The following is a 17134-nucleotide window of genomic DNA, read 5'->3' as shown; positions in this document are numbered from 1 at the left end:
TGTCAGAAGTGTGCGCGGCTATGTCGGTGATGCGTTTTTTTTTTTTTTTTTTAATTATTATTTAAATAAATAATTTTTAAAAAAAAACGACGTACGGTCCCCCCTAATTTTGATACCCAGCCATGATAAGGTTGGCTGGGGGCTGGTATTCTCAGCCCACAGCTGCCCGGTATTGCTGCATCTATTAGATGTGACAATCCCCGAGCAATACCAGCTCTTCTCCATTGCCATGGTGCGGTGGCAATCGGGGTAACAAGGGATTAATAGCAGCGCACAGCTGCTACTAAGCTCTAGGTTAGTGATGGCACAGGCGTCTGAGATACCTGCATCAAATCCTGTAAATGAATGAAAATAAACACAGAAAAGATCCTTTATTTGGAATAAAGTACAACACCCACCCTCCTTCACCTCTTTATTAACACCCCTGCAGCTTCGGCGTAATCCACACGAGGTCCCAGCTCTGCTACATAGCCATCGGCCATAGTGCACTACCGCTGGCTGTGCAGCAATGACAGCCGCGATGACTGCATAGCAGATACTGTCACCTGCTGGGGGCGCATCTACCTACAACCAATCACAGATGAGAGGATGGCAGGTGGACGAGGAAAACATGGAAAGCTGTGTGTATACATTGTACAGTACAGGAAGTGAATGCGCGACCCGGAAGCAGTTTGCTGCCATGACACCGAGTCTCGGTAAGTATGAAACGCTATTTTATTTCTGGTTTTATTTATTTTTCAATTATTTTCTCCAGTGCCGGATCTGGATTTTGCACCTGGAATACCGGATACAGCACCCGGAAATCTTTGAAACTGCACGGATCCGGATTTTTACAATATGGATCCGCTCAGACCTACTCACCTCCCTTATCGCCAATAATTTTACTTATCGGCTCATCTCCTTCCCATTCAGGTCTTTATAATATCGGATCCTCTCAGTGATTTCATTCTGTTTAAGAAAATTTTCTGTCAAGGATGGATATGGACAGGGACAAGATGGCGGAGAGGATATTACACCTAACCCTAGAGATCCTCTTCCGGCTTACTGGAGAGGTGAGAGATTCTGATGACGTCACATTACATCATTCTTATCTATGGGAATAACAGATGGACAGAACTGGAGAGGTGAGGACTCTGGAAATGTCTGGAGTGAGATTTATTACTGTGTCTCTCCATAACCAGGATTACACAGTAGTGAAGAAGACCTCTAGTGAGCGCTGTCAGGCCCCTGTGTCTGAGGGATGGGGAAGACCCCTGAGCCCAATCACGGGACCTCCACCTCACCCCCCGATACATGAGGACATCAATGACCAGAAGATCCTAGAACTCACCTACAAGATGATTGAGCTGCTAACTGGAGAGGTGACACTGCTGGGAATGCTGGGACATTTGTTTTGCTAATAATTTTAACACTAAGGTTCAGATACGGCTTTAAAGAAGGCAAATAAGTAATTTTATTATAAAGGTTAATATGAAATACAAACTTAAAGGAAAAGTATGATATTGCGTACACTTTTGTATATTGAACATACAAAGGTTAAGTACAGTTAAATACTTACGTTTTGGACATCATCTGTATCACCAAGGAGTTTTGGACATCATCTGTCTGGAATATTAAGAATCAGAGAAGCATGACATAGACAGAGGACTCCTGGAAATCCCAACACTGACCGGACATCTCGGTACAGGTAACACGAGCTTCTGTCTGTGCTATACTTCAGCTGATCTTAAAAAGGCTTGAACAATATTACAAGCCTTAAAGTTAATGTGTTGTAGTCTTATTGATCCATGCCCTTTGATGGCCAGTCATTGGGCATAGATGGACCAGAGATACACCACACATCAGACAATGGGGTAATAAACCCACAGCATTCAAGTCTCCCAAGAACACACATCAGGTATTTGAGCTAGGTAAATGGATATATTGTTTGTCTGTATATTCAAGACAAACACACAGAAATCCTTAAGTATATACAAGATTTTGTAACCATGTACACTTTGTCTGTCTGATTAATCAATGTTATAGTATAACATAATTTATAAACTCAAAAATAGCCATTTTTATATTTGCAATACATTCCACCCTTGGCTGTTTTGAGCCATACATTATTTATACAATGTCCCATACCCTAACGGCATAGTTTTAGCGGATGATACAACAACACAAAGCAATGCATGCACAATAGCAAAAATTACTCCTAATATATATAATGCATATATCAAAAAATCAGGTAACTAAGAAAATACACATTCCCACCATCTACCATTATCTTGTGTAATGTAATTAATCTAGTATAAATCCATCTCTACTTGTGATAAATATAGCCACCAAACAAGAGAATCGTCCTATTGCTTTAGCTGCATATGCCGCTGCAGTGAGTGTTCCTACAATTATTATAGATAATCCTTGTATCTATGATTTCGTTAACAATTTTACATTTTTTGTATATAATGAAACAGTCATTATATTGTTAATCTCATATTATTTCCTGCCCTCATACGTTTGCATTTTTTATTTGTATGAGAGACACAAATAATAGCAATCTGTTTATGCCCTGTCTTATTCTGTATTTTTAATTGTTGACATCTGCCTATTTTGCTTTAACAAGTCCTCTGATAGATCAGCTCATGTAACCCTTTGAGTCCTTAGGGCAATCATCTCTTCTGTTAGAGAATGTTCCCCAGTGCAGTTCATATAGGCACAATACAGATTGGAGATGAAGTTTTGGGTCACATCTTCTTCTTCTAGGTCTTCATTTATGTAAAGGGGTCAGTAGCGCCTCGATACAAGTTTCTCATATATTGTCATCACTGGTAGTTTGTTATACAAAAATGGCTCGTATTCATCAGCTGAGCCAGGTAAACCCATAGATTCTGTTTGATTTTCAATAAGGCCACATTTTCCATGGTTGGTCTCTCTGTTTTCGGTCTGAAGGTTGCTTGGCTTCTGACGGAAGTAGATCCATGCCCATGGTGGCGCCAATGATGCAACATTTCCAGAGTTTGTTCTAAAGGGACAACAATACACATATTACTCATCTGTCAGTTGGGATGTATTCCCACTTTTCTTGTTTCATAACTGTCAGCACATTGTCTGCTCCTCGAGCAATGACTTCAGCAGGTTCTGGAATACCTTTGTCACTCAATTGTTTCACCCAAATGTTTGCACAATCATTGATAGGATGTGAAGATCCAAATCATTTATCTTCTCTGCAGAACTGAAGGAACCCTCCCTCTGACTATCTACATTTTAGAAATAGACAGTACCATCAACTGATTAACATGTCACTGTCTCCACTATTCATTAGAATTACCTTAATTAATAATCCTGATCTATCCCTTCTCTTATTAACTGAGTTCAGTTGAAGGCCAAATCTGACCTTTGGACTATGAGACCATCATACTGAGAGGGCATTTACAAGCCTACTGTGGTCCTGATTGAACATACACATAAAACAAACAACAACCATTAGGTAAATACAATACCCATTCATCACAATGGGATGATTACTTGTTTCATTGTTTTAGCCTGATGGCTCTAATAACATGTAATGTAAAACTCTGGTCTCCAGTCTAAAAAGAAAGCACAAACATGATTAGCATACAAGCTCAAATAATACACAAAACACAATTTTATCCAGTCCATTATCCATATGCTAAAAGATTCACATCTAACTTGACAGCCTAAAAAGTTCACTATTTACCCAACCATATTGGTATATTGTGCTGTATTAATTAGCAGCATGGGTATGTAAATATGAGACCAACCAAACAATAGCAAAAATAATTGCCCTTCCAATAGACTGAACACAGGGATCCTCCTGGTTTCTAGTCTCTCCTTTGTGAACATTTGTATGGCTCTGTATTGTTTATGAGCAGGAATGGCTTTTGTAATACTTATCTCTTTACATATCTCTGTACATTCTGTATTGGTGGCAATCTCCTCTGTGGTCTCAATATTACCCTTATCTTTTTCAATCTCCTCTGTGGTCTCAATATTACCGGCAATCTCCTCTGTGGTCTCAATATTACCCTTATCTTTTTCAATCTCCTCTGTGGTCTCAATATTACCCTTATCTTTTTCAATCTCCTCTGTGGTCTCAATATTACCCTTATCTTTTTCAATCTCCTCTGTGGTCTCAAAATTACCCTTATCTTTTTCAATCTCCTCTGTGGTCTCAAAATTACCCTTATCTTTTTCAATCTCCTCTGTGGTCTCAATATTACCGGCAATCTCCTCTGTGGTCTCAATATTACCGGCAATCTCCTCTGTGGTCTCAATATTACCGGCAATCTCCTCTATGGTCTCAATATTACCCTTATCTTTTTCAATCTCCTCTGTGGTCTCAATATTACCCTTATAAATTTCAATCTCCTCTGTGGTCTCAATATTACCCTTATTAATTTCAATCTCCTCTGTGGTCTCAATATTACCCTTATCAATTTCCCCCCATCTATCTTCCATTTCAGATGGAGACATCTTGGTGGAAGATGATGACAACCTCTTCTGTTGGGCTTTGATTTCCTGCACCAAACATTTGACTTCAGCGTAAAGATCCAACACCCCCGGTGGTATAGGCTTTGCTGGTGACGATGAGAAAGTGGGCCCTCTTTCTCCCCGTGTCCTGCTTCGCCTGCGCTGTGGAGATTCAGAATCTTTTGCTGCACCCTTTTTATTATGTGAAACCCCTGACTTTTTATTAAGTCCTCTCCTTTGATACAATTTTCTCTTTTGATACAATTTCCACATCTCGTCAGTACTAATCCCATCTATTTTATCCCAGGCAACACCATCCTTTATCAGGGCCATAAACATATCTCTCCTGGTAACACGGGATCTACGATTTGTACTACTTTTGACGTTGTTACACTGTTCTTCAAAATTAAGCTGATCTCTCTGTTTGGGACCCCATTCTCCCAGACCCTCTAACTGTCGGATCGCCTCCAATGTATTGGAGATGGGTTTCCCAGTCTGATTTACCATTAATGCCATCATGACATGTTTATAAGCTGCAGGGGCATTTCTAATGATACAATTTCTAATAGAAACACTTACAACAACTTGCATGTAATTGTCATATGCACTTGCTGAAATAGCATTTTTCATAGCCTCCTCCTTCAATCTCCAAGCACAATCTTTCAATGTAAACCATGGTTTTTCATTAGGCGGCCAGTCCGCCTCAGATGGGTATTTATGCTGCAATGCCATAGCCACAACATCCATCATACTACACACCACATGTGGTCGCTGAACTATCAAGGAACAAAATGCTTCCTTCACTACAGGCTCATGGCTGAGTTGAACAAACTTTGGGCCATCCACAGCATCCAGCTGTACTCCATGAGCCCCCATCTCCCATAATCTGACTATCCAAGTTATCAAAGATTCATTTGACCTTTGTGAAAAACGATCAAGAAGCTGACTGCAATCCTCTACCATATTCCTGTTCTGTTTACCTCTAGCTGTTTCTAAAACTTGTCTATGGTATATTGGATGAACTCTTATTGGGTTAAGATGAGGATCAATTTCCTTCTCCCCACTGACATGTTCATCCTCCTGTTCTGGGTCGGTGACGTTTTCAGAATCAGTTGAGTTCCATACGTCACCATTCCACTCATCTGAGTTCCCCTCTGACCCCGCTTTGGCTATGGCCAAAGTTACTTCCTTTCTATTCTCCTTCCCGCTCTTCTTTCTGTATTTATACTGCTCTATACATACAGCAGACTTGTCTGCATCATGCAGATATCCATCACATTTGTCCACTGACAACTTATTCTGACACTGTGCTGTGACCAATGCAGTCTGGACCTCACACAACTGTCTCTCTAATTCCTGAACTTTTGTTAGCATACGTATCTTTTCCTGATGCTGTTTTCTATATGCAGACAACAGGATCCATCCACGCCTACCAACAGCGCCCAATTCTTTACCTTTCTCCACTTTCACTTTCTGCAAGCATTCAACCACATCTACAGGTTCAGCATTTTTCAAACATTTGTCCCATGGTTCACTCAAACCAACACTGTGCGACCACTTGGTTGCTAAAATATCATAGGGAGTCTGTTCCCAACCTGGAATCTCAATGCATTCACTCACAACCACTTTTTTCTTAAAAAGAGGCATATTTTACGCAATATCACACTAACAAAAGTACTCAAAGCCTTCTGCGTATATCCTGCCGATTACGCCAAATGTTTTGCTAATATTTTTAGCACTAAGGTTCAGATACGGCTTTAAAGAAGGCAATTAAGTAATTTTATTATAAAGGTTAATATGAAATACAAACTTAAAGGAAAAGTATGATATTGCGTACACTTTTGTATATTGAACATACAAAGGTTAAGTACAGTTAAATACTTACGTTTTGGACATCATCTGTATCACCAAGGAGTTTTGGACATCATCTGTCTGGAATATTAAGAATCACAGAAGCATGACATAGACAGAGGACTCCTGGAAATCCCAACACTGACCGGACATCTCGGTACAGGTAACACGAGCTTCTGTCTGTGCTATACTTCAGCTGATCTTATAGAGGCTTGACCAATATTACCAGCCTTAAAGTTAATGTGTTGTAGTCTTATTGATCCATGCCCTTTGATGGCCAGTCTCTGGGCATAGATGAACTAGAGATACACCACACATCAGACAATGGGGTAATAAACCCACAGACATTCAAATCTCCCAAGAATACACATCAGGTATTTGAGCTAGGTAAATGGATATATTGTCTGTCTGTGTATATAGCAAACACCTAAAACATCAGATTGTTGAACTAAAGTAAATCATAGTTTCAATTTCAATGGATAGCAAACACACAAAACCATCAGATATTTGATTGTAAGTAAATCATAAGGTTTCTGTTACAATGGTATATTGTCTGTCTGTATATTCAAGACAAACACACAGAAATCCTTACGTATATACAAGATTTTGTAACCATGTACACTTTGTCTGTCTGACTAATCAATATGTTCTAGTTTAACATAATGTATAGACTCAAAAAATAGCCATTTTTATATTTGCAATACAGGAATACGAGAACGCAGAAACCTGTTGGCCGGCAGGGAATGGAAATCGATCTTGTAACCTGAGGTGACGATTTCTCGAACCCAAGCATCGTGAGTGTGGTCTAGCCAGATATCCCGAAAAAGCAGAAGCCACCCTCCCACAGGAGTCGGATCTGAGGGATACCTGGCGTCATGCTGAGGGGGCCTGTACAGAGCGAGGTCCTTTGGGTTTAGGTTGCTTGGAGTGGGAACGCCAAGAAGAGCCCCTTGAGGGACCGGATCCTCGATCTGAGCGTTGGGACGGTCCTTGGGCTGATGGTTTTTGGGGGGCAGGCCGAAAGGACTGCCTGCGCCAAGAAGATTTTTTGAAATTTCTGGCTACAGGCTGCTTTTGTGGCAGAATGGTACTTTTACCACCCGTCGCCTCAGATATGAGTTTGTCCAGGGATTCACCAAACAGACGAAGACCCTGGAAGGGAAGTGTGGACAGGGACTTCTTGGAGGCACTGTCCGCATTCCATATTTTTAGCCACAGAACCCTGCGGGCGAAGACAGCATTGGCTGCCGTTAGGGCTGACCAGCTAGCTGCATCTAGGGAGCCGTGAAGAAAATAATTAGAGGCTAGAGAGAACAAATCAAGAATCTCAAGAGCCTCTGGAGGAATATTGCAAGGGCGAAGCAACTTGCGCAGGTTCCTACTCCACACGCTCATAGCTCTTGCCACCCATGTCATGGCAAACAGGGGGCGCAGAGAGGAGCCCGAAGCCTGGAAAATAGATTTGACCGCAGCCTCAACTGCGCGGTCGGACGAGTCCTTGAGAGGCGCGTTGTCTGAAACAGACATAACCGTGTGTTTAGCCAGTCTGGATACTGGCGGATCCACAACGGGGGGTAGCGACCATGGCTTAACCATTTCCGGAGGAAAGGGATAAGCGAATGAAGAGGAGGATTTTTTATTTAACCTCCTATCAGGGTGATCCCACCGTTTAAATATGATTTGATGAAAAATCGGATCCTGGGCAAAGGACTTAGGAGGCTTCTTGGCTCGCTTGATTGCCGACTGAGAAGTCGGGTCCGAGGGCTGATCAGAAATCGACAGAGAGTGATTGACAGCTGCTATTAAAGTGTCTTCCATATGCCTAGACTCAGAAAGGACATCTGAATCAGAGTCAGAGTCTCGGGAATTGTGACTACTAAAGGTCACGGAGCCTGAGTGAGACTGACCATCGTGTGACTCAGACGAGGCGGAGCGGTCGCCATGGCGCCTTTTGGAGACAGCCTTTTTACGTACTGGGGATGATACATCAGACGAAGGCGGGCTCCTCTGAGGGAGCTGAGCTGGGGGGAGGCTGCCTGTGGAAGGCTGGGATATCTGAGCGGCCAGGTCATCTAACCTTTCATACATCAGAAGAGCCCATGCAGGGATAGCCTCATCAGACGGGGGTGCTGCCTGAATGGTGGCCGGGGCCGAACCCACAGACTGCATGACCCCCTGGTCCGGCAACGCCTGGGTTGATAGTGTAGTAGGGGCATCGCAGCCCCGGCAGAGTGGATAGCTTCGACCATTGGGAAACGAGCTTCCACAGGTGGTACAAGCATAGTACAGGTCCATAGAGGATGCCTGGGAAGCTTTAAATTATCACCCTTGCGGTTACGCATGTCAGCAACAAACGTACAATTAGTACTGTGAGCCTCTAGCAGTATTACACTATTATGGGTAGGGGGCTACTAGCAGTATTAGAAAGGGACTGCTATACAGAGCTGGTATATACCAATAGTAAAGTAAAGTGGCATACACTGCCAAACAGTCGGTATATACCTGCAGGCACAGTCAGTATATATCGCTGAAAGCTGATATACACCGCCAGCCAGCAGGCACACACTGCTAGAAAGACAGCGATATACCGCTGAACAGAGCGGTATATAGTGCTGCAGAGTTGCAGAGCCAAGGAAGCGATCTCACCTGTTTCTGCTCCCCACATGTAATGGCGTCTAGTGTTCTCTAGCAGCATGGAGGGGAGAGACGGCCCACTAGAGGGAGCGGCTTCTGGAGCAGTGGAGGGGGCGTTGCTAAGAATGCAGGCCGAAGTCGGGAGCTAAATTTATGATGCTTCCCTGGGAACATGGCCTGCATCGCCCCACCGGTGCCTCCTCAGGCGGCGGATGGATGCAGGGGACGGATACGCGTCGTCTCCCTACCTGCTCTTGCTCCGTCTGAAGACGCGTCGGTACTGTGATGCGGAGATCTCGGGGATGCATCTTCGGCTCAAGGCTAGCAGGTGCTCAGCTCTGCTTAGCCCTCTGGAGCTACCTTTGTGAGGTGCTTCCAGGGAGCCTGGAGGGGTACGCAGACCCGACCACTTGGGCGCGCGGGAAGACTGACGGCTTTTGCACGCCAGGTTTCCTCTGCCCGTAAGCAGGGGGAACGAGGGTGAGCATACCCTGGTATTGCCCCATAGTCAAAAATAGAATAAATTCACAAAGAAAAGAAATAAATAAACAAAAAAACATGAGCTGGCCTGGGGCTCAGGCCAGACGTGTCAGCCTCCCTGCTGACACTAAAAAGAACTGAGCTAGTTCCCGCCTAGCTGGGGTTATATGCTGTGGGAGGAGGAGCTAACTCTTTTTTCAACCTAGTGTCAAGCCTCCCCTGGAGACAACATATAACCCACTGTAATACATATAACATATAACCCAATGAAAAGGCGAGAAAGGAAAATGGTGTCGTGTGGCTGAAGAGGTGCAGCATTGTGGATATAAAGAGACCACAGCGGGAGATAAGGTGTATTATGAATTTTTTAATGCACCAAAAGCAGAAATTGTGACTGCTACCGCCCCACCTTCACATAATCAGAAACCCAGACCAGATGAATTGACTTGGAAACATTGTAGTCAGAAAAACCCAGACTGGAGAGGTACTTGTGCTACGTGTAATGTTACTCGTCCTAAGCGGATTGCACTACATCCTGTTCGAACCAGATCACATGTGATGACAGAGGACGCTGACTCTGAGACAGAGGTAGTGAAGGAATTGAGTTTTGGGGAGGAAGCTGGACATTACTCTGACGGTGAGGAAAGAAAAGAATGTCCTGGGACCAGTACCAAAAAAATCAAATACATCCCGACCAAGGAAGGTCACAAGAATCAGACAGACACAGGAATATTACCCCTGGAGCCCCTCTGACCAGCTAGCTATGTTGAAACAGTTACCTGACCCTGAAAACCAACCTTTCCCATTTTACAGGCAAATACAGACAATACAGGTGACTTATAAATGCACTTGGAAAGACCTTGAGAGTTTGGTGACTGCAAAGGCAGGTGACGTGCTGGGACACATACCGTATTTTTCGCTTTATAAGATGCACCTGATTATAAGACGCACCCCCAAATTTAGTGAAGGAAAAGAGATTTTTTTTTTAATGTTAAATGGGGTCCATCTTATAATGCCAGTGTCCGTCTAACAAATCGTATAGGGTATATGTCCCTTATAGCCCCCCATCCTAAAATTAGCCCCACTTAGTCTGGATATGGCCCCCTTATATTGAATATAGCCCCCTTGTGCTGGGACACGTCCCCCTGTGCTGCCCATGGCCCCTATAGATGGCACATCTCCCCTGTGTTTGATATGGCCAACATACAGCTGCCCATGGCCCCTATAGATGGGACATCTCCCCTGTGTTTGATATGGCCCCCATACAGCTGCCCATGGCCCCTATAGATGGCACATCTCCCCTGTTACATATGGCCCCCATACAGCTGCCCATGGCCCCTATAGATGGCACATCTCCCCTGTGTTAGATATGCCCCCATTCTGCTGCCCATAATAGAATAAAACACTCTTTCCTTACCTTCTCAGCACTGTCCCTCCTCTGTCTCCCTCCTCACAGTTGAGCTCCGGCTTCCTGCACTTCCTGGTTCTTGCTGCCGGTCATGTGATCGGCACGGCAGAGTGATATCATCTCTGCGTGTCTTATCACAGACAGCAGCAGCAGGAGACCGGGAGATCAGCGCTGGAGGTAAGTAAAGCTTTTTTTATTTTACTATGGGCAGCAGCACGGGGGCATAGCTAACACAGGGGGGGATCATGTGCGATCAAAGGGAGCACAGGCAGATATAATATGCCCCGCTGCCCCAGCCTCTCAGTGTGATGCAATTTCAACACCACGCTGATGGACAGCGGCTGTGCATATTATATGAGCGGGAGCAGGAGATCTAACGCTGCCACTCCCAGCTTTCCCTGCCCCCAGCAGTGCTCCAGAGCGGACCCTGCAGTATATATATATATATATATATATATATATATATATATATATATATATATATATATATATATATATATATATATATACACACACTCCCAGTATATTCGGTTTATAAGACGCACCCCCTACTTTCCCCAAAAAATTTGGGGGAACAAAAGTGAAAGTGCGTCTTATAAAGCGAAAAATACGGTAATTAAATCACATACTGATATGGTAAAGGATCAATCATGGATCATGGATGATCAGTCTGAGAGGTCTGGAAAGATGTACTGTGAGGCATTGAAAGAATGGGCTACAAAGAAACAATCAGAGCAGTCTGTATTGATGACTGACGTGACACAGCAAAAAGGGGAGAGTATAGAGATGTACTTTGGGAGGTTACAGCTGAAGTGGACAGACATGGAGTACAGTGCAAGAAACGACCTTGGTATCAAAATATTGGTGAATGCATTCATTGACGGTATGAATAAGTTTTTACGAGAAGCAGTACAGACAGCCAGACCTGAGTGGAGAAACATGGACCCAATAGACCTTCTGCAAGTAGCTAAGGGGGTTGAACTGACAAAATGCAAGCGACCAGTAATGTATGCTAGAGCACAAGGAAAACAGTGGAAGCAGAGGAGGGGAACACCAGGTGACCTAGTGACCGTACAGTGCTGGAATTGTGGACAGAATGGACATCACGCCAGACAGTGCAAAAACCCCAAAAAGGCGAGGGAACAGACTGACTTTCCTCCTTTCTTCCCTCCTCCTTTGCCTCTGGCCTAGGAAACTGGCAACCCAGTGACAAACGTGTACCCTGTTTTTGTTCCCTCAGGACCTGGTCCCACCTTAATTACGACCATAACATTGCCAGGGGGGAAAGAGGCAGAATTTTTAATTGACACTGGGGCAGCCGGAACTGTGGTACATAAGGACCTGATAAAGCCAGACATGATTACTGACGAGACTGTGGAGTGTGTCGGGGTGGAGGGATTGGTGTGTGAAACTCCCTTGACAAAACAGATGAAGCTGAAATTACAAGATAGCCAGGAAATTCTCACAAAGCTTATTGTTAGTGAAAATACTCCTATGAATTTGCTGGGGGCTGATGTGTTAAGTGCTATCCAGGCTACCATACAATACACCCCAGAATGTATTACAGTCACAAGTCCCCTCTCTGACAAACACTTGTGCAAGATTGTAGCAATGGTGTACATGTCCAAATCTGCGAGAGTGTCCGATACCAGAACTAGTGAAGACATAGCAATGCAAGTGTGGCGCTCTGGACAAGCCAGGGGCCACAGGTAATAACACCACCACACCCTACACCCCGGTTAGGCACATCAAAGCCAGACACAAAACCCTTGTTGCCTTCCTCCAGGGGCTGATGTCCACACCAGGGGGTGGAGCCAGGCGGTTGGTCTCCGCACACCGAGGAGTTCACAGTCCTGGAGGCAGGAAAAGGAAGTTCAGATCAGTTGAGCAGTGAAAGTGAGAGGAGTAAAGTGTTAGCTGAACAGACTGAAGTTGGTCCGGGTGTGTGGCCCGGACGGAGCAACAAGGTTGGCAGACGGTGGTGACCGTCTGCAGGAGTGGCCTATCGGAGTTTACCGTAAGGACCGTGGACGGGCGGTGGCCTGGCGGTACCGGACCGGTACACAAAGAGAAGCCAGCACCATTGGCAGGGGCTTTTCGGACCCCGGCAAGGCTAGGAGTCGCCGTGAATTTGCCGAATCTGTTAGTGAAGGAGACCTCCTGGGTTTCCAAACAATCAAGTCCCGAAAAAGGCAACAGTCCAACCATAAGGGGAGCACCGCCACCGCCAAGGCAACCGTTCTCAGGGCCAGCGCCTGCGGGCAAAATGGCTCCTTCAGCACCCATCAAGCTGGAGGAGCGGGTTACCGGTGGGAACCCATTGGAGCCGTTTACAGTGCATAGGTGCAGAGAAAGATAATCACCACCAACCTTCCGGGGAAAAGCAACAGCAGCCGTCCGTGGGACCCGTCTTTCCAGCCGTGTGTTTTACCGAGAACTGTGTCATCGTCTCAGGCTGAGTGAGTACCACCGTGCCGTGCGGCACAGCGCTGCCCCTGCGACCCTGCACCTCACCAGACCCCGCAACCCGCCTGCCATCCATCATCCATCCCTACCCCATCACCGGGCCCCGGGACAACCAACCCCCTACACACGGAGGGGAGAACTAACAACAAAGCTGCTCCCTGTCACCGCTCCTGGGATCCCCATCCAGAGCAGCGGTGGTGTCACCAAAATCACCACAACCGTGGGTGGCGTCACGAACAATATCTAAAATCCCCCACAATCGAAACCCTTCCTTTTCACTCGCCGGGCGAGGAGCGCCGCTCGAGGCCCCGGGATCCGGCCCACCGCTCGAGCCACCGCCGAGCAGCAGCAGCAGCAGTAGCCGGACCCGAGCAGTGGGTGAGCGCAGCGACACCATCCTCCTCCCCGCCCGCGACACAACAAGTTCCAGACATCGTATGGGCAAAGGGAAAAACTGATGTTGGTCGGCTTCCTATTCCCCCAGTCATGATAAAATTAAAAGAAGGCTCCACTCCTCCTTGTTTAAAACAGTATCCCTTAAGCCCAGCCAAATCAATGCCCCTGACCAGAGATATAAGAGAATATGTGCAAGCAGGGGCTCTAGTACAAAGGTCCTCCCCTGTAACACTCCCTTGTATCCAATCAAGAAAAAAGGGCCCAAAGGTTCCCCTGATACATACAGAATGGTGCATGATTTGAGAGCTGTCAATGCTGTCACTGAGAGTGTAACATCCATTGTTCCAAACCCACATACCTTACTGTCACAAATCCCAGGGACCTCCAAATGTTTTACAGTAATTGATTTGGCAAATGCCTTTTTCTCTGTGCCTCTACACCCTGACTGTCAGTATCTTTTTGCCTTCACACATGAGGGGAAACAGTACATGTGAACAGTCCTCCCGCAAGGAGGAATGAATTCACCTACCATTTATTCTACAGCTATGGCAGGAATTCTGGAGCACTGACAACCGCCTCATCCACAGGTTACGCTATTGCAGTACGTGGATGACCTTTTGCTCTGCTGTCCAGACCAGACGTCCTGCAAGGAAGCCCCAATTTCTTTGCTGTGTTTTCTGGCAGAGAATGGTTGCAAAGTTTCACGTGAAAAATTACAGTACTGTAAGCAAAAGGTGACATTTTTGGGTCACTGTATCTCTGAAGGTACAAGACACCTGACTGAGGAGAGAAAACAAGCAGTCCAAAATCTCTCCTTACTCAGGTCCCACCGGCAACTGTGCACCTTTTTGGGCTTAGTGTCATACTGCAGGCCTTGGATAAGGTCTGCCTCGCAAATGATGCAACCCCTTTATGATTGTCTGTCATCTGACCCCTTTGACCTCACTCAGGAAGCTATTGATTCCTTTCATTCCCTTAAACTACTCATTGTATCTGCCCCGGCCCTTGGTATTCCAAATTACGATCAACCATTTTTCTTGTTTTGCACAGAACAGGGCGGGCATGCGACAGCCGTCCTCACACAGCAACATGGTGACAAACAAAGACCAATAGCTTACTACTCAGCGCGATTGGACCCGGTTGGCAGAGGGTCTCCCACGTGTGTCCGTGCTGTAGCGGCTGCTGCAGTACTGCTAGGGAAAGCTTGTGAGATCACACTGACATTTCCCTTAACAATTTACTCCCCGCATGACATTCATGCTATACTTGTGCAAGTCCAACTGAAACACCTGTCTATGGCCAGACAGCTCAGACTTGAATGTGCCCTTCTGATTCCTGAGTATGTCACCCTCAAGAGGTGTAATGTTCTGAATCCAGCCACCCTTTTGCCAGTAGATTCAGAAAAGGGGGAATTGGTGACAATGGTAGCAAGTGAGGATGAATACTTTGACATGACGCACGAACATAACTGCATAGAGCTGATGAGTCAGGAGACAGCAGGTTTTTCACATGTCTACGATACACCTATTCCTAATGCAGATTTTGAGTTTTTTGTAGATGGCTCCAGATACCACCTGGATGGGAGATTCTACACTGGATATGCAGTAGTATCCTCACATGAGGTAATCCGAGCTGAACCACTCCCGCTGCACATGTCCGCGCAGGAGGCGGAGCTAACAGCGCTCATTGAGGCGTGTAGAGCAGGATCAGGTAGGAAAATTAATGTTTATTCAGACTCAAATTATGGATTTGGGATCTGTCATGATTTTGGCCCTATCTGGAGAAGTAGAGCTTTTCTTACGTCAGCTGGTAAGCCTATTAAAAATGCAGAATTGGTAAAACGGTTAATGGAGGCACTAATGTTACCAGTCCAGGTTGGCATCAAGGTGAAAGCACACACAAAAGGTGACTCACTGGAGGTAGCGGGCAATAGAAGGGCGGATGCGGCTGCGAAAGCAGCGGCAAAGAGGCCTAGGGATCAGAGGATAGTGGCAGGGAGCCAGGAAGTCCCAGCCACAGTGAGTCTGGATGTCCTGAAATCCCTCCAGCATCAGGCTGCCCAAACAGAGAAGGAACATTGGGAGAAAATGGGAGCTAGGCTGAACTCTAATGGAGTATGGGAAAGTAGGGATAAGTTGTGTTTACCAAGGTCCCTGTTCCCTATGATGGCACAAGCAACACATGGCCCCACTCACGCCTCAAAAAGTCACATGTGTAAAAAGGTGAATGCCTTCTGGATCGCTCCTGGCTTCTGTTAGTTACCACAGAACTAACACACTTTCAGCGACGGGGGACGGGGACTGGAGGGGTGAGGAGATTTTTGCCACACCGGTGACCGGGGGAGGACTTTCATCTCTCATCTGACATGTTTGATCATGCCAGATGGGAGAAGAATCATTTTTTTACCGGTGCGACATTAACTTTTACGTCATCGCTGTTACACGATTGTAACGGCGATCACGTGAATGGGGACCGGAAAAACCGACCCTGATCGTGATCTCCAGGGTCTCAGCTACCCCCGGTAGCTGAAATCCCGGAGATTTTCTGACTCTGGGGGGTGCTATACCCTTTTTTCCGACCGCCGTTAAAAAGCGGCGGATCGGAAGAAGTACCCTTAATTACCGCCGTTAAAAGGCGTATCGGCGGTCATTAAGGGGTTAAACAGAAAACACAAAAAAATAATAATAAAGTGCAATGCAGTGCGGAGTCCTTTAACCCTTTCCATAACTCCCTTCGGTGCCACTTTGATGCCGTTTTTGCTGTGAGTTTCATCATTTTTGTTGTTGTATTCACATCCGGGCTCCGCACTGCAGTGTATTATATTGTTTTTATTTTTGTAGATAAAAACCTGTAAAAAGAGGAAAAAAACAGAAAACATAATTCCTGAATAAGAAACCGACTTCAGCGTCGTCATAGCAACAAAGAAAAGATGACAGAAACATGAAAATAAAGGAGAGAAAATAATAGAGCCCCTGCACCTACCTCCTCCTGCAGAGCCGCGCACCGGATATATGGCTGCTCTGTGCTTACAGGACCTGTGATGATGTCACATGGAGGGGAGGAGTCAGGGTCACATGGTCAGCTCCTCAGTGTATGCAGGGCTCTGCTGTGCTGGGTGTCATGGTGCTGGGTGAGGGGAGGTTATGTCAGGGGGTCACAGTGAGGTAATGGAGGCTGTATGTAGACAGGACACATCCTGGAAGCCGTGGACGGACATGGAGCAGATATCCTGGAAATCCAGGGATGAGCAGTGAAGTCTGAGGGGGCAGTGGCCACAGCTGTTTCTAGATTGTTCCAGAACTATTTACCCCGGCCACAGTAAGCGAGGGTCACTGAGCTTGTGAGGGGCAGTAAAGTCTGAGGGGGCCGGGAAGTGCATAGTATACACACAATATCATAGTGTGACACAAGAGCAGAGTTTGG

The 17134-nt window shown here is 45.7% G+C and overlaps 1 long non-coding RNA gene across 1 annotated transcript; it reads right to left on the bottom strand.

The window, feature by feature from the left end:
- Positions 1-1429: 1429 nt before the first annotated feature.
- Positions 1430-16738, bottom strand: LOC142280719 (uncharacterized). Its single transcript, XR_012742920.1, has 2 exons — positions 16694-16738; positions 1430-3007 (listed from the first exon to the last, which is right to left on the bottom strand). It is a non-coding gene; the product is annotated as an uncharacterized LOC142280719 (long non-coding RNA).
- Positions 16739-17134: the final 396 nt, after the last annotated feature.

This window comes from Anomaloglossus baeobatrachus, unplaced genomic scaffold (assembly GCF_048569485.1).
Source record: "Anomaloglossus baeobatrachus isolate aAnoBae1 unplaced genomic scaffold, aAnoBae1.hap1 Scaffold_462, whole genome shotgun sequence".
Taxonomy (NCBI): Eukaryota; Metazoa; Chordata; class Amphibia; order Anura; family Aromobatidae; genus Anomaloglossus; species Anomaloglossus baeobatrachus.
This window is presented reverse-complemented; position numbering and strand designations above follow the sequence as displayed.